This window comes from Thalassophryne amazonica, chromosome 5 (assembly GCF_902500255.1).
Source record: "Thalassophryne amazonica chromosome 5, fThaAma1.1, whole genome shotgun sequence".
NCBI classification, from domain to species: Eukaryota; Metazoa; Chordata; class Actinopteri; order Batrachoidiformes; family Batrachoididae; genus Thalassophryne; species Thalassophryne amazonica.
Genome location: NC_047107.1, coordinates 119212117 through 119235401, shown reverse-complemented (window position 1 = coordinate 119235401; position 23285 = coordinate 119212117). Strand labels below are relative to the sequence as shown.

Below are 23285 nucleotides of genomic sequence, written 5' to 3'. Positions count from 1 at the left end.
CTCCCCGACACTCTGCCAGATCATAAAATTACAATAAAAGGATTAAAGGATACAGCAAATAAATAAAGGAAACATTTAAGGGACTGTAAACAGGTGTGTCTATATTTCTGACTGCTGAAGAAAAATTAAAGAAAAGAAAATTTTTGTTTGAGGTCAATAATCAAACCTCTGATCAAACCCCAATTTTACACATCTTTTGATAAAACCAAATTAAAAAAAATAAAATGAAATAAAATCTGTTTTCAGTTTAGCTGGTAAACGTGCACGTTTACATGCACGTGTGCTCTGACAGCAGTTTTGATTCAGCAGCACCAACAGTGGAACAACTGACACAAAGAGGGAGCTCTCACACAGCGAATACCTCCTCACACACGGCCACCCCAGCCTCAAACAACACACACACACACACACACACACACACACACACACACACACACACACACACACACACACACACACACACACACACACACACACACACACACACACACACACACAGAGAGGTGTCAGTACGGTCTACAGTTGACTTCTTGGCCGTGAAGTCAGACGGCTCCATTCATTGAGTGGGCACTAACTGGGTCTGAATCCTGTTTAGAATAATCCTTATAAGCACCTTTCCTGCCACTCTGCGCGGTGTGCTGTTGCTGAGCTGTACTTGTTGCCGTCCGGGTAATCGCCCTGTCCTTTCCAATGTAGGGTAACAAGTCCCACCTTCCAGTCTATGCAGATGATACCTGGTTGTTTGCAACGCCAAAATAACAGCATGTCTCTCCACATGGAGGAGCTCTGCTCCAGCACCACAGATCTCTGGAGCGTTTCACAGTAGACTGGAGGACCAGCCACCAGAACCCTGGGAAAGGGAGACCTCAAACATCCAAGTAGGAGAATCAGCCTTAGACAACTACTTGAAGTGTCTGGTTCAAAGGGACAGTACATGAGGAAGACTTGTCAAGATTGTGCAACTGGTAGTACCAGAGTTTGGATCAGGATCTGGATGGAAGATCTAATTGTGACGATACCTTGGGCTGTTTTAGTTCAGTTTAAATGAGCGGAAACACAGGAGTGTTCACAACAACGTCTAATCGCCAAACAGCCGGGAGTCCACCATAAACACCAGTGTGGTCAACAGTCTGCTGTCCACCTACCAGGTCTTCATCACGCCAGGTCTACATGACCTCCAGAATCAACTCTAAAATCTGTCTCAGTCAATAAACAAACACACCTGGTCTGATTCTGGTTTTACAATTATTTAAACCTTTGTAAGTAGATTCAAACTGTCTGCCCATTTTAACATTTCTGTCCCTTCTCAGCTTCCATCCATCCTGGACCAGTTGTCTCAACAATCGCTGCCGTTGTAATTAACTCTGATGCGTCGGATACTGCACCACCACGCTTCACGCCGAGGCACAAATGACCAAAAAGCTAGAGCATGAACGCCGAGCTCAGCAGCCAGATCTTCTGCCGCGGGAGCGCAGACAGAATCTGCACGGCAGTCTGGCTTGGGCACACGAGTGTGCCCGGGCTGACTGTGACGAGGGCTTTAGACAAGCTGGAGAATCTTCCATTTCTCAGTATTTGGCAGCGCTGGTGGGTGTTTGAGGGAGGGGTGGGGGCTTCGCTCCATCTCTGCATGGTAAACCCCTCGACGTGTACCCTCTGCAACTAATCTCACACAGTCAACAAATAAGGCACATCAGATGCTGTTTTGGCCGCGGCCATCAGAGCGGCTAAGTTGAGTGGATTTTATGGGTTTTACGGTGTGGGGGGAAGAAATCGCTGAAAGAAGAAGTGTTCTCTGCAGAGCGGCAGGACGATATGGTGTGAGGGTGACGCAGGTGCGACACAATACGGTCAAACCCATTCCAGCTCCTCTGTTCCTGGATGAGTGAGGCCCGACTTGGCAAGAAGCGCCGCCTTGTAACTGGGCCATGTTGGAGACACGGCGGCCCACCTGTGCCACCCGGAGCAGCACAACAAAAGTCTGAATATGTCAGCGAGAGGCGTCAGCGGAATCTCATCGGACGGACGGACGAGAGCGTGACGGCAGATAAGACGGGCAGGCGAGTCAGGTTGGAGAGACAAGAGATGAGAGGGTCCGCTGGTCCGAGAGATGCACCGTCTTCCAAACGAAGACGGAGATTAATAAGCTTCATTACTGACACTCCACTGGGTTTCCGTGGAAACAAATGGAAATGGCCTGAAAGGGCGGCATGAGGAAAACTCAGTGCTAATTTCACAACTCAAAATTCTCACAAGACCAAAGGATTATTCTCCAGTTATTAATTTAGTATTAATCAGACTTATGGTTCAAACAAAATGAACCAAGAGTTACGACACATAAACATCGCACTGTTAGCATGATCTGTCATCATTTATTAATGGTGTTCATGATAGTTAATGCAGCAATAAGCATTAAATAACAGTTAAATACCTTATTTTGAGTACAAGTCGCTTTCTTTTAAATACACGGATCAAAGCTGATTAAACGCCCATCCTAAAATAAATTGATTTGAACCCCCAACATATCGTGAAAAGCAAAAAAGAAGTTCACACAAACTTTTTCCTCGTCACTTCTACGTCTTACCGTGACGTCGTCATCAGTGTGAAATGATAGTAGCACCATGACAATGGCATCAGTCTGAGAGTTTCCAGTATGAGTTGCTCACAAGGCAGAACAAATCTGACAGGAAACGGGTGAATATTTTGTGTTACATATTTTATTTGTGTAGAAATTGTACTTTTTATTGAAATAAACGAAAGCCATGTTTGAAATTAATGTGAGGTCCTGCAACCTACACTCATTAACACATTAAACGGGTCAAAATATGGATAAAAGGGGGTCAACCCTCAAATAATTGCTAGAAAATCTTTTTTTTTTTGTTGATTTTGGTTCCATGATATGTGTAGAATAACATACTAAAAGTTTACCAAATTAGAAGTTACGGAAAGTGGGTAAAATTGGGTCTATTCCAATATGGCTACCATTTTTTGACAATTGTTAGCAAATGTTTCTTTGTCCATAACTTGGTCAATTTTTGTCCAAAAATGATAGAGTTAGAATGTTTTCATATGTTTTAGAGGTTGACCTTTCAACTGAAATTGGTTTCAGTTGGATACAGCGTTTCTCTCTAATGAACACTACCATGTTTTGAGAGTTTTCCTTTAATAGAAGTTAAAAATTCTGCATCGTTTTCTGCATCTTTAGGACCTCAAGGTGAGTAGGAGAAGGTCAAACAAGGCCCATTTCTGACCAACTTCGCCAAGAAGAACAGTGTACCAGCAATGATTACATTTGATCAGTCATTGTACTGGAAGGCCTCTGAAATCCAGTACAACTCTCATGCCAATTGTCATCTTCAGGATATTGTACTTCTACTGGGAAGCTTCCACACTTGAATCTTCTTGGGGCAATTGGCACCCTGATGAATGGATCAGGACTTGGATCAATCTGGGAAGAAATTCATGGTAAAAATGCAGTTGCTCACATTCTCTCAGGTAAAGCTGTGCAGAGGGCACTGCGCGGTCATCTGCTGGTTGACAAATGGATCAATCAGATTATTGTAAGTGGATTCATGCAGGACAATCCAGAATTTTGTTCTCTAGTAGAGAAGATGGAGACTGTTTATTCTTCTGTTGTGTCTAGTGACAAGCCACTGAAATTGTTACAATCTTCAGAAGAATTAAAACACATTGAAGAGACCATCCAGTCAGCAAAAGAAGGAATGGCAGCCTCCTCCAAAACCAGTAAACTTTGGATAAGATATCAGAAAATGTTAGGCACAGCACGTGCTTTGATTAGAGCAGATCGTTCTGGATTGTGGAGGTTTTCTGCAGCAGGACATTATAATTATGTGAAATCATCACAACTGTACCTGCAGAATATGAAACAGCTGGGTGAAACACACCCTGACATCATAAAAAAATCTGAAAGTGGACTACACTGCTAGGATTTGAAGTATCCACACAAATGCTCTGCGTACATGCTTTCACAGGTTGTGACAGCACCTCACGAATATACGGCATAGAAAAAAGGTCTTTCTTTCAAAAATAGATTAAACATGACTGATAAAGGCATGTGCAGTGAACTTCACCACACCAGATCAGGAAGTGACGACAATTGTTGATTCAGGGCACAAAGTCTTTGTTTCTTTGTTTGGTGGAAAGATTGGAACATCATTGGCCAAACTTAGAAACACACTGCTTCCTAAGAAGGTAGCATCTGCCAAATCATTTGTGAAACCTGAGAAATTGCCACCAACAATGGCAGCTGCCAAGTTTCACTCCCTGCGTACCAGGTTATGGTGTGGATTGGCAAAGATGGAAATATGGACCCAAAGGACTGGGGATGGAAACAAGAAGATAATGTCTTTTTGCCACTTATGACAAACCAGAAACCAGCTCCAGAAAAGCTACTCAAGGTCATTCATTGTAACTGTATGACTGGTTGTTGTAACACTCAATGTACTTGCAGGACGCATAGTCTTCCCTGTACTTCTGCATGGGGACCCTGTCAAACTGAGTCATGTTACAACCCACATAATGAGACTACCACAGACATTTATTCTGATGATGATGATGATGATGGCAACATTGATGAACTGTGAAACACAGTACCATATCCATTCGTGTAAAGGACACTGGCTTCAGCTAAGAAGAATTATGTAAAACTGCGTGAACGTCAATTTCAGCAAACTGTTAAATTCATGAGGTCAGCTATTTTGTGTGATATATGTGGTATACGAGTTATGGTATGTTATGGTACGAGTTATGGTACTCGTACGGTTATGGTCTAAATGGATCAATTCTCCATGAGTAACTATCTCTATAATTTGTTTATTTGGTATACTAGTACTTGGTGTAAAATGTATTTTGAACCTACTATGTTTTCACTATTTGAAAACCAGTTACGTCACACAATGACATTTTTGGACTCTTTGACATCACATTTATATGTGTTGGTAGTACTTTATAGGGTCTAAAACCAGCCATTAAAAAGTTTGCTGTACAATTAATTGTTCAGTGGCGGCCATTTTGGATATTGTCATTTTGCCACTTTCTGGTGCACCAAATTCAGTAAACGTTTAGGATGGAAAAAAGGAAAAAAATGTTTTATAGCAATTTTTTGAGGGTCAAACTTTATTTTGACTCGCCTACATAGAACATGTGTTAATACACACAAAACAAGTTCACACACACACACACACACACACACACACACACACACACACACACACACACACACACACACACACACACACACACACACACACATCTTCAACTGCTTAGTCCAATCAAGGGTCGCGGGGGGCTGGAGCCTATCCCAGCAGTCATAGAGCGCGAGGCGGGGTACACCTAGGACAGGACGCCAGTCAGTCACAGGGCCACAAACAGACAAACAAATACATTCACACCCACTCGCTCACCTACGGACAATTTAAAGTTTCCAATCCACCTAACCTGCATGTCTTTGGATGTGGGAGGAAACCAGAGCACCCGGAGGAAACCCATACAAACACGGAGAGAACACAGAAAGGCCACAGGCGGGAATTGAACCTATGACTTTCTCGCTGTAAGGCAACAGTGCTAACCACTAAGCCACCGCGCTGCCCACAAAAACAAAAACAAGTCTGAACAGGAAAATACACATTCAGCGGCATGTGTCCCAGTATTTACTGCATGATGTACAACAGTACTGCAGTCCAATTTACACCTGAGGAACTTCAAGTCTGGTTCTCTCATCATTAAAAATCTAAATCCTTTCACGAATAAAATACAAGACTTATACCGAACGCTTAAACTCACACAGTTTAAGCGTTTATGACTTCCTGAGGTATCGTGCTCCCCTCTGTCGAAACGGATTTTAAAAACCTGTTGGAAACCATGAACTATTTCACACGGAACTATACGTAACAGGAACTTCCACATAGGGTCAAACCTGCGCCACACTGTCAAGGTTACACAAGTACATCACTCTGTATTGTAAGTATTTTATTTGTTTGTGTCACTTTAAAATTTTAGACCTTAATGACGCTGTGTGATAGTTGAAAAATGCTGAAAAAGTTTTTGTACTCTGAGCAGTTGTCGTCCACACTTAAAACAGTGTAATCTTAACGATGCATAACACAGAAGAAAATGCAAAAAAAAAAAAAAAAAAAAAACATTCACTGCACCAGAAAATAAGTCACACCAAATTATAAATCACACCTATTTTCTGCATTATCAGCTCTTTAATTTGGGATTTTTGTGGATTTTTTTATACCCTACTTTTTATTATTGGCATTTATTCTTTTTAAAGCCCGATATAGTCACAAAATTTATATGTATTTGTCGTGGACATGAACGAGTGCAGCTCTTCAGCATCTCACCATGTCATTTACGTCCTTCAGACTTTTTTTTTAGTAAAATTCTTATTAATAATGGCCGTGTGATTTTTCCCTCTATGCGGCATATCAGTTGTAGGACAAACCAAACTAGCAAAAAACACTGCAATTTATACTCCAGAAAATACACTAAATGTTCCATAAAAGTATTGGTATTGGTGGATGGTATTACAATCAAGAGCCTTAAATTTGAAGCTGAACATTATCATGAAGAGACCGACACCTTAATACCCAACCAGGTATTAGACTATCTGAATGACAAGTCAAAGTAATATGTGTGTGGTCGCCAGACATGGATGTTCTCACACTACTAGTGGACCTGGCAGCACATGTCAGGCTTCCAAAAAATGTTAGTCTGAAGTTCCTGACTGGCAAAGGTTCCAAGGTTCCCATATGGGAAGTCAATATAGCAAGGCAAGTCGGTGTGACTGGAAATGACAAGTGCAGGTACCTCACTGGCCTCCATCATTTCTCTGGAGCTGACTGGAGAGGCAAATTTGTAGGGATAACAAAGAAAAGATGGATGGAAACCTACATGAAGTGTCCCAGTGACAATCCAACCATCAAATGCCTGCAGGACCTTGGCATTGATCAAATACCACAACAAGTGAATGATGAAGATCTGCCACCTCAGGTGAAAGCGTTGGAAGCATTTGTATGCCAAGTGTGCTCCTCGTCTGGCCTAACAACAATTCCAGCTTTGCCATGGGAACTCTTCAGGTCCAAAAATCCTGAAGGAGAGATGTTACCACCTACGCGACTTGCCCTTTTGCCACACCTAATGAAGGCCAACTACATGGCAATGAGAGACAAGACCTACCCTATCAGGTGCACAAACATCTCACCAGTTGAACAAAATGGGTGGGAAGTAAAGGATGGTATGTCCATTCCTGTCAGATGTCTTAGTTCACCTGCACCAAGGGCTGTTATTGAGCTCACCAAATGTGGATGTGAATCAGACTGCAGTGGAGCCAGATGTAGTTGCTTTAAAAATGCTCTGCCTTGCAGTGGAATCAGAGACTGGTGATGAGCTGGAGATTGGTGATGATATAGGTGGAATAGACATGTGATGTGTGATGGAATGCAAAATGCATGTGTGGAATTATTAGAATTATTGGAAATTAGGGTTAAACTGGTGATATAAATGTACTAGTACATAGAATATCACTTTATGCAATGGATAAACACATCATAATGGCAATGACATTATTGGGATATGTGCCATGACACATCATAGCAAATTTTTTTTTCAAACAATCGTGACTGTGTATATATGTTACATGCAGCTGTATTGCCATACATGAGTATATGTCAAAAAGGGATGCTTCGTATTGCATAATGGTCAACAATGTGTCAATTGAAAATACTTTTCTAATACTGAAGTCTTACTAATGTTTAAAATGCTTCTCATTTTGGCTGGAGTCAGTGAAGTTTTTTCACAGTAGACATTCTAGTTCTGCCCTGCTGCCTGAAAATGTTTAACATAATTATAATAACTGAATGCATGTAAATAGCCTTTCATATTTAGCAATAATGGGCAATAGCTGTAAAGATAAAATATACATTCTGAAAGAAAAAAGTATCACATTCAAAACTGATTACATGAATTTTCAAAGTATTGTTAAATCATGTATACATTACATACATGGTATGTGAAGGACTTTCGGCCATTTTGGAATTTTGAAGTAGCCAATATGTTAATATATAAATGAAAATCTAGAGAGATGAACCAAAACTTCACTGGGTTATTGACTCTAGTCAAAATAAATTCGAGGCAAATATGTATAACCATCCAGGCACTCATAGATGAAAAACTGTGTAAAATTTCATATTTTCTGGCAGCCATATTGGATTATTAAGATGGCTGCCACTCCGTTATCACTTCAAGATATACCATAACATTTCTCATAATCAAAAACATAGGTTTGGACACAAAAATGTGATTGTGTGTAACTTAGAATGGTCATTATGTGGCATCAACCTGGAAGTGGCCATTTTGAAAATGGTGACATAAAATGGGCTCGAGAGGCAGCAAAAATTGAACCCCAAAATGTCTGGCTTATCTAAACAGCGACTAATCCAAAAAACAATAAAATGAATTGTGGCAACAGAAATGGCCAAAATGACATACTGCACCAGACTATATAGAAACATCTTGGACCAAACTATTTTCACAGTGTTGGTTAATACAATTTTATGACCAGGTACCCAACTGATATGACAACCATGCTGTCAGTGCCAAACTTTGCAACAGTGTTCAAACAGCACAAATCTCATTGTTGTAATGACAATGATAATAAAGCTATCCATCCATCCATCCATCCATCCATCCATCCATCCATCCATCCATCCATCCATCCATCCATCCATCCATCCATCCATCCACACAATTACAGCAAAAAGTCCTGTTGCAGACTAATACCCCCGTCACACATACGCCGACTGAGGCAGAATTGCGTCAGAATGACACATCTGGCCATATTCGGGAGATATTGATTTGCGGTCTGAAGACCATTGAGTGTGTTGCACATGTTCAAAACACTCTTGGCGGCATTGAGATGGAACACACATCTGACGGTGGTCTACATGCGGTTTTTGCATCATCTGATCGCATTCTACATATTCTGACAGCATCTGAAACAGCATCTGAAACGATCTAAATGCGGTTGATTGAGCTCTGAGATCAATCGATCACAGCAAAGCCTGCCCGCATGTTGTGGAATGTCCACCTCCACTGTGTCATGGTCCTGCCCTTGATGTGCTTTCTGTTATGACTTTTTCATTGATCTTTGCTTTCACTTCAGTCTTGGTTTTGTTCTGTTTATTTAATTTCTTGTATTATGCTTTAGTCTGACCTTTTCTGTGAAGTTTACTTTTGTCTCTGCTTTTGTTTTCAGTTTATCACTTAGTCTTCTGTTTAGTCATTTTAGCTATTATCTGTTCTGTCGTCTGTGGGTTTGTTTGCCATTTTGTTCTTGTTAGTTTTTATACTCTAGCCATGGTCAGTTCCGTTCTAGTTTTGTCTTAGTCTTTTATATTCTGGCTGGTCTGTCCACTTTAACATGTACTAGTTTTTGGGGTCATTTCTTTCTGTTTGCATGTCATGATGTTTAGTTGTTTTTTCTGTTTTCTTTCATCTCTGTCTCATTGCACTTGTCTCTGCATTTTGTTATTTCTGTTTTTTCTTCATCAGAATTACCTTTTGGTTTTTGCTGTTCAGTATTTTTGCACTAAGTCACGCCCACCTGAACTTTTCTGTTTCTTCTGTTTGCCACGCCCTCTTCCTGGTTCTTCCAACACACCTGTTCTCACTTTCTCGCTCCTGAAGTGAGCATAAAAGAAATTAAAGTCTGCTGGAAAGGCTGCGTCTGACACATGGTGTGACTGCTTTGGCCCACTGCCAGCATACTTTCAGCAAAGGTATCGAGTGGCACGCGCACACAGCTGAGTGATAATTTCAGCCCCACACGTGTGATGGGGGCTTAAATCCTTGGTGGCAACCAGACCTAGGGTCTGGGAATGAAAGAAGGATCCTTGGTTCAAAACCCAGCCTGACTGGAAAATCACCAAGGTCCTTAATCCCCAAGTTGCTCCCGGTGTGTAGTGAGCGCCTTGTATGCCAGCATCCTGAAATTGGGGTGAATGTGAGGCACTGTTGTAAAGCGCTTTGAGTGTCTGATGCAGATAGAAAAGCACTATATAAATGCAATATAATTTTTTTGTTTTTCATTGTGCAAACCTGGTTCCTAGTTCTTGGTACCTGGTCCTGTTTTTAGTATCACCTCTGTCATAGTTCCAAGCTGTGACAATACTAAAAGGAGACACGAGAACACCACAGATTACTGACTGCTGCAGAATCATCATTATGTCAGACGGGATTCAAAAGATGTCCCGAACAAACTCGTCATTTTTAGGTTGCCAGCGCTTTCATTAATGTATGATAACGCAATCGGTCACCTGTTGATTTATTAGTGTGTTGCATTCTTCTTCTATTGTGCATCACCCTGAAGGTGACATGATGGCAGTTTCATAAGGCTACAATGGGTTTGGGGTACTATGTCCTGGAGAGGAAATAGAAGTACCTGGTTCTAAAAGCAAGTGCAGTTGAGTCGAGCTGATCTGATACCATCCAGTGAAAGGAGTCATTAGAACGGAACCGCTGTTTAACAATCAGAAAATAACTTAGTTTCTCTGATTTAGTACATTTCTGTGCAGAAACAGCTTCTTTTACTGACCACACCTGCTACTAATCTACCATCAAACCAGCATTTGCTGACCATCCAGCAGGTGTCTACGGAATAATACATAGGGGAGAAAAAAAGAAGCTTTTTTGGATGGATCTGGTGCACAAAAGGTTCAAGACTTTCTCTTAACATGTTGAGTTAGAGAATGACAATATTTACTGATTTTTAGTTATCGTGCCAACAACCTGGAATGGATGGTCTCTGATTTCTACTTATTTACTGTATGTCACAGGGTTCACACCTCAGCCTTTCAAAAACCTGTGGACATAGTAAGTACTTGGAAAACGGCAATGCCATTAGGTTGGCATTGCCATTAGCACATTTAGTAATAATTAGCCTGATAATTAGCACATTTAATGCTATTTATGAGTCCTTTTATGGCATAAACATTAAGGTCTTTTAAATCCTTAATAATTAAGTTACTTGTCTAATTCCTTTGAAAGAACTGATCCAGAAAGTACTTTAAGGAGCTTAGGAACTACATTTTTCCTGGTTGGTCTGGACAAAATAAACAGAATAACACCAGAGTTCTTGGGACATTTTCACTCTTGAAAGTTCAGACCAAGGTCCACAACACAGGCAAAGACGTTCATCGTCACACCCCTTCACCCTCACACACAGGCTGCATATTTCTTTACTTGGAACTCATCCGTTTTCATCGGAATAACAACAGCAACAACATCTTCATGTGCAAAACAGGAGACGAGTTCCAATTCGTCACATGAACACCAGCGACAGGAACGCAGACGCAGGATGGTTGTTTGGTCCAGTCTGGGGTCTGGTGCAGCCTTCACACCTCTCAGACAAAACAGGAAACTCTTAACCAAACAGGTGCGAGTGTGAACGTGCCCTGAAAGGCATGTTTAGTTCCTGAACCCATTTGAGGGGTGCAGGAGTCTTTGGGGAAAAGTCCAAACAGAACCGTGTTCTTCGTGGCTCCTTGCTGGCTGAGTCTTCGCCACCAGACATGTGTTGTGTTTTACTCAGAGTCCTCGGCCACATATTGAAGAAATTAAAAGTTCAAGTTGGACAGAGAAGCACAGCTGCAGGAGGACAGAGAGCCAGAGTGTGATCAGCCCTCCCTCCACGAGGCTGGCCATCGTCTCACTCACACTGCCCACACAGCGCTGCCATCTGGCCTGCTGGGAAATCAGAGCCACCTGAGACTCAGCCAACTACACGATGCCTGCTGACAACTCGGCCAATCCGCCTCATTGTAAAGACATGAATAAAGATTATACCAGCACATAAGGTACATGGGAGAAAAAAAAAAAAAACACAGTTACTCCTTCCTGTCAACTTCTCGTATTTTGGAAGACGCTGTAAAAAAGGAAGAAAGAAAAACAAAAAAAGGAGTTAAATCTCCTCTTTCATGACATATAGACGAGATAACACCAATAATGACTTATACTCGAGCTAAAAGTTTAAATTTAAGCGCTCTATTCTGGATGTGTTGGGCGTCGCGTTCGCCAGGAGAACGTCTGGGAAAAGCCAACTTTTTCTTGGAGTGTAAGGACAACCCCCAAGCATCTAGGCCCCTCCCACCTTTGGCTTGGCAGCGCACCTCCAATCAATCAATCAATCAATTTTATTTATATAGCGCCAAATCAATCAATCAATCAATCAATTTTTTTATATAGTGCCAAATCACAACAAACAGTTGCCCCAAGGCGCTTTATATTGTAAGGCAAGGCCATACAATAATTATGTAAAACCCCAACGGTCAAAACGACCCCCTGTGAGCAAGCACTTGGCTACAGTGGGAAGGAAAAACTCCCTTTTAACAGGAAGAAACCTCCAGCAGAACCAGGCTCAGGGAGGGGCAGTCTTCTGCTGGGACTGGTTGGGGCTGAGGGAGAGAACCAGGAAAAAGACATGCTGTGGAGGGGAGCAGAGATCGATCACTAATGATTAAATGCAGAGTGGTGCATACAGAGCAAAAAGAGAAAGAAACAGTGCATCATGGGAACCCCCCAGCAGTCTACGTCTATAGCAGCATAACTAAGGGATGGTTCAGGGTCACCTGATCCAGCCCTAACTATAAGCTTTAGCAAAAAGGAAAGCCTTAAGCCTAATCTTAAAAGTAGAGAGGGTGTCTGTCTCCCTGATCTGAATTGGGAGCTGGTTCCACAGGAGAGGAGCCTGAAAGCCGAAGGCTCTGCCTCCCATTCTACTCTTACAAACCCTAGGAACTACAAGTAAGCCTGCAGTCTGAGAGCGAAGCGCTCTATTGGGGTGATATGGTACTACGAGGTCCCTAAGATAAGATGGGACCTGATTATTTAAAACCTTATAAGTAAGAAGAAGAATTTTAAATTCTATTCTAGAATTAACAGGAAGCCAATGAAGAGAGGCCAATATGGGTGAGATATGCTCTCTCCTTCTAGTCCCCGTCAGTACTCTAGCTGCAGCATTTTGAATTAACTGAAGGCTTTTTAGGGAACTTTTAGGACAACCTGATAATAATGAATTACAATAGTCCAGCCTAGAGGAAATAAATGCATGAATTAGTTTTTCAGCATCACTCTGAGACAAGACCTTTCTGATTTTAGAGATATTGCGTAAATGCAAAAAAGCAGTCCTACATATTTGTTTAATATGCACTTTGAATGACATATCCTGATCAAAAATGACTCCAAGATTTCTCACAGTATTACTAGAGGTCAGGGTAATGCCATCCAGAGTAAGGATCACAACAAACAGTTGCCCCAAGGCGCATCTCCATGCATCTCGTTCTCATTGTCCATGACTCTGGTTGTCCCCAGGGGACTCTTTCTGTGCTCAGGGGGAAAACTGGACCTGGAGTCTGTACCGGGATACCTCAAGTCCAACTGACCATTCAAAATGTCTGAACATGTTTGAAACGGTGGAGTATTGAACCAACATCTCCCCAGTTGTGCTGCACTATACCAAGCAGGATCTGAACGAGACCCACACAGAGATCCAGATCTAGAAGCCTGTGTGATTAGAGCTTGGGGTGTTAAATCTGGAATTCTGTATTTTCTGGACGTGAGTTACATTGGTCAGACAGTCACAATAATTTAATATTACACAAATAATATTACAGCAATGAAATTCTTTCTATTGTCTCGCTGGTGTGTTTTTTGTTCCCCCCTCATTCACAAATTATTATCATTACTCCTATCACTCAGAACTTTAACTGCAGGGTTACTCTGCCTTCAACAGGTGAAAAAGAAGTCTGCAGGCTATCCAGCTCTCACTTACTCTGGTTATTTTTTTATGGAATGATTTGCCTGTTGAGGTAAGACTGTCAGAATGACTCTATTAAATCCAAAGTTAAATTTTATTACCAAGAATATTTATTCATTCATTTTCTACATACACACTTATTCCAGTTAAGGGTCACGTCCTGAACAGGAAACCAGTCTATCGCATGTCCACATACTTATTCCCACTCTCACTCACATCTCAATTTAGAGTCACCAGTTAACCTAACCTGCATGTCTTTGGAAGTGAGAGGAAGTCGGAGCACTCGGAATGAACCCACGGGAACGTGGGGATAACATACAAATTCCACACAGAATAGCTCCAAGGTGACAATCGAACCAGAGCTGTTTTCACTGTGATGTAACAGTGCTAACCACTAAGGCACTGTGCCACCTCGGAAAAAAAAAATACCTATACAATTTCAATTTACACAATTAATTTCATGATTTCTAATCATGCAAATATGATTAAATTATGCAATGCTTAAGGTTTAGAATTTAACTGTTACATTGCATATTGTGTATGTCTTCACAACTAAAATAATCACTTCTGTTGACTGTATTATTATTATTATTATGACAATGACAATTGTGTAAAATGTAAATAATTTAAATTGTTTTGGGTGGGGGGGTGGGGGGGGGGGTACAACACAGCACAAGACAACACAAAGATAATTACCAATGTTCAATCCATATTAAAACTGATTGCAAAATCCTAATTGAATACCACCAGATTTGATTAGAAAATTCAGACACAATTTTTTTTTAATTATTATTTAAATTGACAATTTTGAATAATAATGTACTAAAATGAAATGTGATGAAATGTTATGTGTATTTATGAATGGTAGATACTGAAGAACTTTATAATTTCAAAAAAAAAAAATGCACATGACTGCTGGAGAGATTTTGACAGAATTTGTGGGGAGAGATGGTTCTTGGGTTGATAAAGTGCTGAATAAACTAAAGAATAACTATGAAAAGTTTCATATCCTCCTTATCTCTCTAATGTTGCAAGATTGTGAGTTTATATATATCTATATATATGCCTCAGCAGAATTTGTAGATTTCTTGGAGTTGGAGGAGGTATTCATGCTTTGACTGACGCTGTCTAATTCCTTGTTGAAGAGTGCACAAAAAAGTTAATCTCCACCGCTGTGGGTAAGAGTGCAAACTGAACGCATCAGAATTTAAACTCTGGAAGGTCTTGTTCTGCTGAAGCCTGACCGTGGATGCTGCGGTGCTGCAGCTACAGCTGTTTCCTGCCTGCTTTTGCAGTTGGCTTCCTCCCCTGACTCACACTCATCCTCCCACCCTCCCTGCTTTGTCAGAGTAAGTGCACAACATCGTTGGCAGCTAAAAGCTCTGGGCACGGTCCCTCTGGTTGTTCCAGAGAAATGCCAATCGTTCTGGCGTTGACAGGGCCCTCACAGACGGCGCAGGAAGGCACAGATGGCACTAATGGACGAGCAAAATCCAACTGAGGGACCGGGACAGACCCACACCGGAGCGCCGTCCAAATAATTGCAGTATGAACGTACTGTATGGCCAAGTACGGCGCTCTGCTGTGCCGGGGCCGCTGCCACCACAGTGCGGCATAAAGAATTTAAAATGATAAAATAATCATAAGAGTGTGAGATCGTGGGCAGATCAGTGTGGACGGCTGCCAGGATGATCTGATGGTGGAAACTGTCCTTCAGCGGATACAGGAGTTAGACTGGTCCCGGTCTACACAACTGGGTTTACTGGTACCGCAGGGTGCAGGAAAAACTGCTCCATGGATGGCAGCGCCGGCCGATATGAGGCAACAGTACGACCAAACAGATAACCTTAAAGCAAGCCGCACATCGGGACAATTACACAAACAAACAAACTGAGCTCAACCACAGCTTCACTATGCAACACTTCTTCACATTATGGTGCGAATGCTATGTGAAAGACTAAAGTAAGATCATTTTATGTTTACTGAACAAGTAGTAGATTTTTTTTGTTTTGTATATTGTTCTGTAAGCCACTTTTAATTACAAATTCATTCGCACACACCTGAATTTTCATTATCCTTCATTTGTTTGGCATTTTTTGTTGAAAATTTAGCAGGTGAACACTGGGTGTGTTTAAAACAATATTGTGGGTGCTCTTAATTCATAATGTGAAGTAAAACAGAGCATGCCATGTAAAAGAAACAGTTTTATTTTTGCTTAATAAACTGTACTATGTGGTCAAGACTATTTCTATTTAGTTTCTTGTGTCTGTATTAGCATATTTGATATTGGAGTAATCCAGAAGTAATTGAAAGTAATCAAATGACATTACTTTAATATTATGGTACTTGGATTACGTTACTGATGACATTTTTCAATAGGTAACTAGTAACTGTATCAGAATACATTTTTAAAGTAACCCTCCCAACCCTGTATATATTATATATTATATATAATAAATATTATATATATATATATATATATAAAATATCATTATATGATAATAAATTATTATTACTATTATTAGTATTATTATTAATAATATTATTGTTATTATTATTATTAATAATTTTGGTATTCTCATTACGGTGAATTCACAATGATTTTCAAGTGTGTAAAAGTGTGTTTCCATACTTTTGGCTGGTATTGTAATATACATGAATATATATTAATGCAGATGATAATTAAATGTACTTGTCTTTGTTTTTGACAGGTTAAAGGATGTAGAGCAGTAAAAATAAGTGCAGTGTGTCAGTTGAAGCTGTGCTGGTCAAACACGGTTTGATTTCTGCGTAATGTCAGTATTAAATGTAATAACAGCTGACCAAATTATTGAGTTGGAACCATTTGTTGAAATGTGTTTATGAGTTTGACGGCCTGCTAATAGAAGCTGTTTTCCAGTCCGGGAGGCGTCAGATTTGCACTTAAGACTTTTTCTTGTGGCCAAATGTTCCCTTAATTTTCCATGTGATGCCCACATGCTGCAGATTTTAACATTTCTTGTGTAAAGCACTGACCAAAAACACAGAATGTGCTCAGCGTCCGCCAGTCTCTTCTGTAGCTAGCAGCGCTAAGCAGATGCTTGTAGGAAGAAGTCGTCACAGCTCTGTGCAGCACTCAGAGGATCAAACCTGCTCCTGGAATCTACAAATGCAACTTCTTTCTTCTCAAACTTCATCTTCTAAAGGGCCATGACCCCTGAAATTTAAACCACTCAGCCGTCTGTGCGTTTTCTAAAACAGTCGGCCGCACTCAAGGCGTATTGGTGGGCAGGTGTTGAATTTGCGACAATATTATGCAACCTGGCAAAATTACACTAAAGGCTATTCAAGAGTGAGGAGAAATCACAAGGAAAGAAACGGAGTAAAACACACTCAAAACACTGTGTAACATAAGCAGCCGAGGCCTGGGTGGCCACCACACATAGGCTTTCGAAATGTAGTGAGACTAGCTATGCTGTACGGCTTAGAGGCAGTAAACTAAAAGACAAGGGGGCAGAGCTGATGATGCTGTAATTTTCTTTGGGAATGATGAGGATGGACAGAGCTGCAGCACAAATAAGACTGTTTAGAGACAAAGCCAGAGAGGTGAGACTGAGATGTTCTGGACATGTGCAGAGGAGGGATGCGGGGTACACAGGGAGAAGGATGCTGAGGATGGAGCCACCCGGCAGGAGGAGAAGAGGGAGGGCGAAGAGGAGGTTAATAGAGACACATGATCTGCTGTGGCGCCCCCTAATGGGAGGAGCAAAACATACTGTATTTGAAAATATGCTGCAAAAATACTTATTTTCTATGTAACTTTAAAACACATGCAGAATCATGTCGAAGTTTAAAATACAATGGAAACACACGTCCCCACATTCTGATAGATTCTGTCGTAAGCACAGCGTTTTAAACTTGTCACGACTGTTCGACACCTTTCATCTTCTTCCATTTCAATCACTCTGCAAAAAGCATCAGTATTTAGTTTCTATTTTAAGTTCTAAGTGAAAGATGACAGTTTCTTTCCAGGAATAAATATGCTGAATATCCGCTCGAGCTGCCTGAAATTAATCTGTCAATATTTTAACGACACGGATGAATCAGTCTTCTAAACCTATCTGTAAACAAAGGTCTTAAGATGAATCAGTACCAGCAGTGTGCTTCACTTTCATGCCAGTCTCTTTCAACAACATCTCCTTTTGGACCGACTGGCCTGATTTTTTTGGAAGTCCTCTCTTGTGTGTCTGTGTGTCTGTTAGTAATCCGGTTCCCTGTATGGTTCCGCCTCCACCAGCAGCGCGCTGGCCGGGTCACATGTGATCTGCTGTAAGCGGAGACGCAGGCCATGCGACAGGAAGGCCGGTAATTAGAGTGAACCGTGAAGACTGTGCACGTGGCGGGGAGGCTCCCCTCCTGCGAGGCGGCACATATTAAAGGCCCAGATGAGAATGAAAGGGTCTGGCATCTCGCCCAGCCCAAGAGGGGAAAGGGTGGCCCGGATTGACCTCAGCCCAAAAACAAATAAATAACAAGGATATATATATAAAAAAAAAAAAAGTCTTGACAGCTGGCTTTAGAGTGTGTTAATAATTGTTAATATAATTTTGAATGAATGTCGACTGCGATAGACCGGCGTCCTATCCAGGGTAGACCAGACCTCTCACCCAGTGACAGCTGGGATAGGCTCCCCTGCCCCACCCCCCCACCGGTGACCCTTAACTGGAATAAGCAGATATAGAAAATGAATCAATTACTGTGTATTCTTATTGTAGCCAAGAATTCCGAAAAGGTGGTCTGGAGACCAGCACCAGACTTGAGTTCTACAAAACTACCTTCCTGAGACAACTCCACCTTACAAGGAGAATGGGCATAAATGATCTGGAACTGGGAACCTTCTGTTGTGAAGTACTCTAACTATATACGCCGGATTTTTTAACGCAAATTTTTAGAGAGAATTGTGAAACCATGAACTCACCATGGCTTACATATTAGGAGCCAAACTCCTAATTAACAGAGGGACAGTCAAGTCCATAAGTGACAGTGACAAGAGTGTTATGTATGTTTGGTGTTTTGTTCTGTACACAACCACATTAGAGGTGAAATGAAACAGGTGATACTGTTGTTTAAACTTTCTATGGTTTCAACAAGAACATTCCAATAATCACTGAGGAATTACAACTATTTTTATACACATCCCTTTCATATTTAGAGCCCATAGGTTACTGGAAAAACTAAATGTAAGGACTACTACTTTTTTTTTAAATAAATCACCACTTTGGCAGCCAGTTTTCTTTGGAGGAGTCAGAGGATGTAACATGATGAAAATACACATTCAGGGTAGTTTCAGTGTGAAGTACATGCTTACTGCAGAAACAATAAATGGCAGTTAATTAAAATAATTACTTTGTGTTGCGAGAAAAGGGTAGTGGTGCTACCCTTAAGTGTGTTTTTTTTTTTTTAGTGCAGAAGATTGCCGGTTCAAACCCCACCCCTGCCCGTTCTCCAATATGAAGTTGCGTCAGGAAGGACATCAGACGTTATACCTGTGCCAAATCAACATGCAGATCCACCTTGGATCTGCTGTGATGCCCCCGAGTGATAACAAGGGAGATGCCAAAGGGACTTACCTACGAGTACTCAAAGTTACTAAAATGATTACTAGTTATTTTGGAGTTCTTCTATCGTCGTAGTCCAGGCAATTATGACTACAGTGTTATTGCGTTACATAGCCACAGATGTTGTGCTGTTGCCTCCAGTTTATATTAAGAGTGTGTTGTTTCCTGGTTGACCAATAGATGGCAGTCATCCCTAATGAGCTGTTAAATGAAGCGTCGATTCATCACGCTTTTAGTGGAGCAATTGGCTGGGAGTTGACCCTTAACTGAGGTAGTTTTCTCTTTGATCAGTTTTCCAGTTGCTGCCCACCCAAACAGCGAGTGGCAACTGTTGCACCGTGCCTTGTTGTCCTTTATTTTCCTAAAGAGAAGCCACATGTTTGACTGTTATATAAAACTATAGAAAAGTCTGTGTATTTACTGAGGACAGAAAATTATTTGTAAGCTTTTATGAGTAGTTTATATATATATATATATATATATATATATATATATATATATATATATATATACACAGTAGTGTTCAGAATAATAGTAGTGCTATGTGACTAAAAAGATTAATCCAGGTTTTGAGTATATTTCTTACTGTTGCATGGGAAACAAGGTACCAGTCAGATTCAGTAGATTCTCACAAATCCAACAAGACCAAGCATTCATGATATGCACACTCTTAAGGCTATGAAATTGGGCTATTAGTAAAAAAAAAAGTAGAAAAGGGGGTGTTCACAATAATAGCAGCATCTGCTGTTGACGCTACAAACTCAAAACTACTATGTTCAAACTGCTTTTTTAGCAATCCTGTGAATCACTAAACTAGTATTTAGTTGTATAACCACAGTTTTTCATGATTTCTTCACATCTGTGAGGCATTAATTTTGTTGGTTTGAAACCAAGAATTTGCTCCTTTACTAGTGTGCTTGGGGTCATTGTCTTGTTGAAACACCCATTTCAAGGGCATGTCCTCTTCAGCATAAGGCAACATGACCTCTTCAAGTATTTTGACATATCCAAACTGATCCATGATACCTGGTATGCGATATATAGGCCCAACACCATAGTAGGAGAAACATGCCCATATCATGATGCTTGCACCACCATGCTTCACTGTGGCTTGAATTCAGAGTTTGGGGGTCGTCTCACAAAATGTCTGCAGCCCTTGGACCCAAAAAGAACAATTTTACTCTCATCAGTCCACAAAATATTCCTCCATTTCTCTTTAGGCCAGTTGATGTGTTCTTTGGCAAATTGTAACCTCTTCTGCACGTCTTTTATTTAACAGAGGGACTTTGCAGGGGATTCTTGCAAATAAATTAGCTTCACACAGGCGTCTTCTAACTGTCACAGCACTTATAGGTAACTCCAGACTGTCTTTGATCATCCTGGAGCTGATCAATGGGTGAGCCTTTGCCATTCTGGTTATTCTACCATTTTGATGGTTGTTTTCCGTTTTCTTCCATGCGTCTCTGGTTTTGTTGTCCATTTTAAAGCATTGGAAATCATTGTAGATGAACAGCCTATAATTTTTTGCACCTGCGTATAAGTTTTCCCCTCTCCAATCAACTTTTTAATCAAACTACGCTGTTCTTCTGAACAATGTCTTGAACGTCCCATTTTCCTCAGGCTTTCAAAGAGAAAAGCATGTTCAACAGGTGCTGGCTTCATCCTTACATAGGGGACACCTGATTCAGACCTGTTTGTTCCACAAAATCGACAAACTCACTGACTGAATGCCACACTACTATTATTATGAACACCCCCTTTTCTACTTTTTTTTTTTTTTTTTTAACTAATAGCCCAATTTCATAGCCTTAAGAGTGTGCATATCATGAATGCTTGGTCTTGTTGGATTTGTGAGAATCTACTGGTACCATGTTTCCCATGTAACAATAAGAAATATACTCAAAACCTGGATTAATCTTTTTAGTCACATAGCACTACTATTATTCTGAACACTACTGTATATAGTGTTTTGGTTTTGCTGAAATAAAAAACTTAAGATTAGGTTGAGCAATTCCTCACTTTTGTGTAATATTTTTATTCTTCCACTGAATTCTAATTTGTAATGAATATTCATGTATCAACCCCCCTCCTCAACAAAGTTCTTAAATTCTGAAAAAGAAACAGCTCATATTTGTATTATTGAATTTGATCCTCCAGCTGTAATTAGCGGAGAGAGCGATCACAGCCGTTGCCTTCCTTTTAAGAGATAATCAGGGAATTACAGATGCAGATTTGCAGCTAATGATGTGCCAATGTGAGCACCCGAAAAACACTGAACACTTCCCCGCAGTTCACATGATTAACGACAATTGCAAAAAGGTAAAACAAAAAAGACATTAATGGGAAATAGTGTCTAATCAAAGGCACAAAGAAGATAATTGTGCTGCAGGCTGATGAATTTGTCAATATTAGTTTCACTGACAATTCTGCTTTATTTTATGGTTGCCAGAGAATCAACATCTGTAGTGTCATCTGTTTGCAGCACTGACAGGCAGAAAAGTTACTGCACAAGCACTTCCAGTCTCTTCTTCTGTGTCATATTTCATCTGCATATTTCACCTCTTTCACTTGTTGATTAATCATAGCAACACCTGTTTATGATTTCATTTTAAGATCACATTCTATTATTTGGATGCTACAAATCCAAACTTTCCCACTACGTTTTTTAAGAACGAATTGAATTTTATGGTATTTTGCTGTACACACACACACACATACATACATACATACATACATATATATATATATATATATATATATATATATATATATATATATATATATATATATATATATATATATGTATATACACTCAACAAAAATATAAACGCAACACTTTTGGTTTTGCTCCCATTTTGTATGAGATGAACTCAAAGATCTAAAACTTTTTCCACATACACAATATCACCATTTCCCTCAAATATTGTTCACAAACCAGTCTAAATCTGTGTGTGTGTGTGTATATATATATATATATATACACACACACACACACACACACACACACACACACACACACACACACACACACACACACACACACTCTCTCTCTCTCTTTCAATGGTCACTTTGAATGGTCGGTTCCAACTCACTCACATCAGCGGGTTGCCGGTGTGATGTTCAGCCTCCTTGTATATCTGCTACGTCAGTGTTGTACAACAGTATCAAGGGTGCCAACTTGGTACCGTCTGCATAGACAGCCAATGTGACTGTGATTCTCTATTTTTTCATGCCCTGTTGAGGATACGGTTATTTCACGCTCCCCGGCTTGTGACAGGGTACTCTTCCCTGGCAGTTTGAACCAAAGTGGTGTGTCGCCCATATTCCCAATCATACTGGTGTCACATTTGTGTATCTTGCGCATTCACAAGACATACTACAGAAATTTGTCCACCGTGTTATCAGTCAATTCTTTCGGGTGCTGAGCAACATGAGTGGATTGTTGGCTTGATATGTTATGTCCTTCCACAAACTTCAAACATCAGCCATTCAAGGCTCTGAAGGTCTGGTTTCCATGTTGCTTATGCAGCCACAGTGCCTCGTATTTCAGACTCCTCCCTGTCACGCAGACACCTGCAGTTATCCTATCATGGACCCATTTTAGCAGCTCCTCTTCACTGTCCTGATAATGCACTTTCCTCCCCCAATTGCACAGTCCTTTTGCTGTTTTTGCCGGGGTTGCAAGCTCATCCTTGTTCCTACACCACTCCCGAATGCATTTCCAATCGTACTGTGTACAACATGCTTGCATGCATGCTCTACACATAAACGATCATTTATAAATGCCCCCTTTCAAAAACTGCACACACCCAGGGCTTCGAATAGGGTAAACAAATAATACAGTATACACACAC

The 23285-nt window shown here is 40.7% G+C and overlaps 1 protein-coding gene across 3 annotated transcripts in view; it reads right to left on the bottom strand.

The window, feature by feature from the left end:
- antxr2a (ANTXR cell adhesion molecule 2a) overlaps nt 1–23285 on the bottom strand; it is a 154919-nt gene that overhangs the window by 2530 nt on the left and 129104 nt on the right. The window lies entirely within an intron of this gene.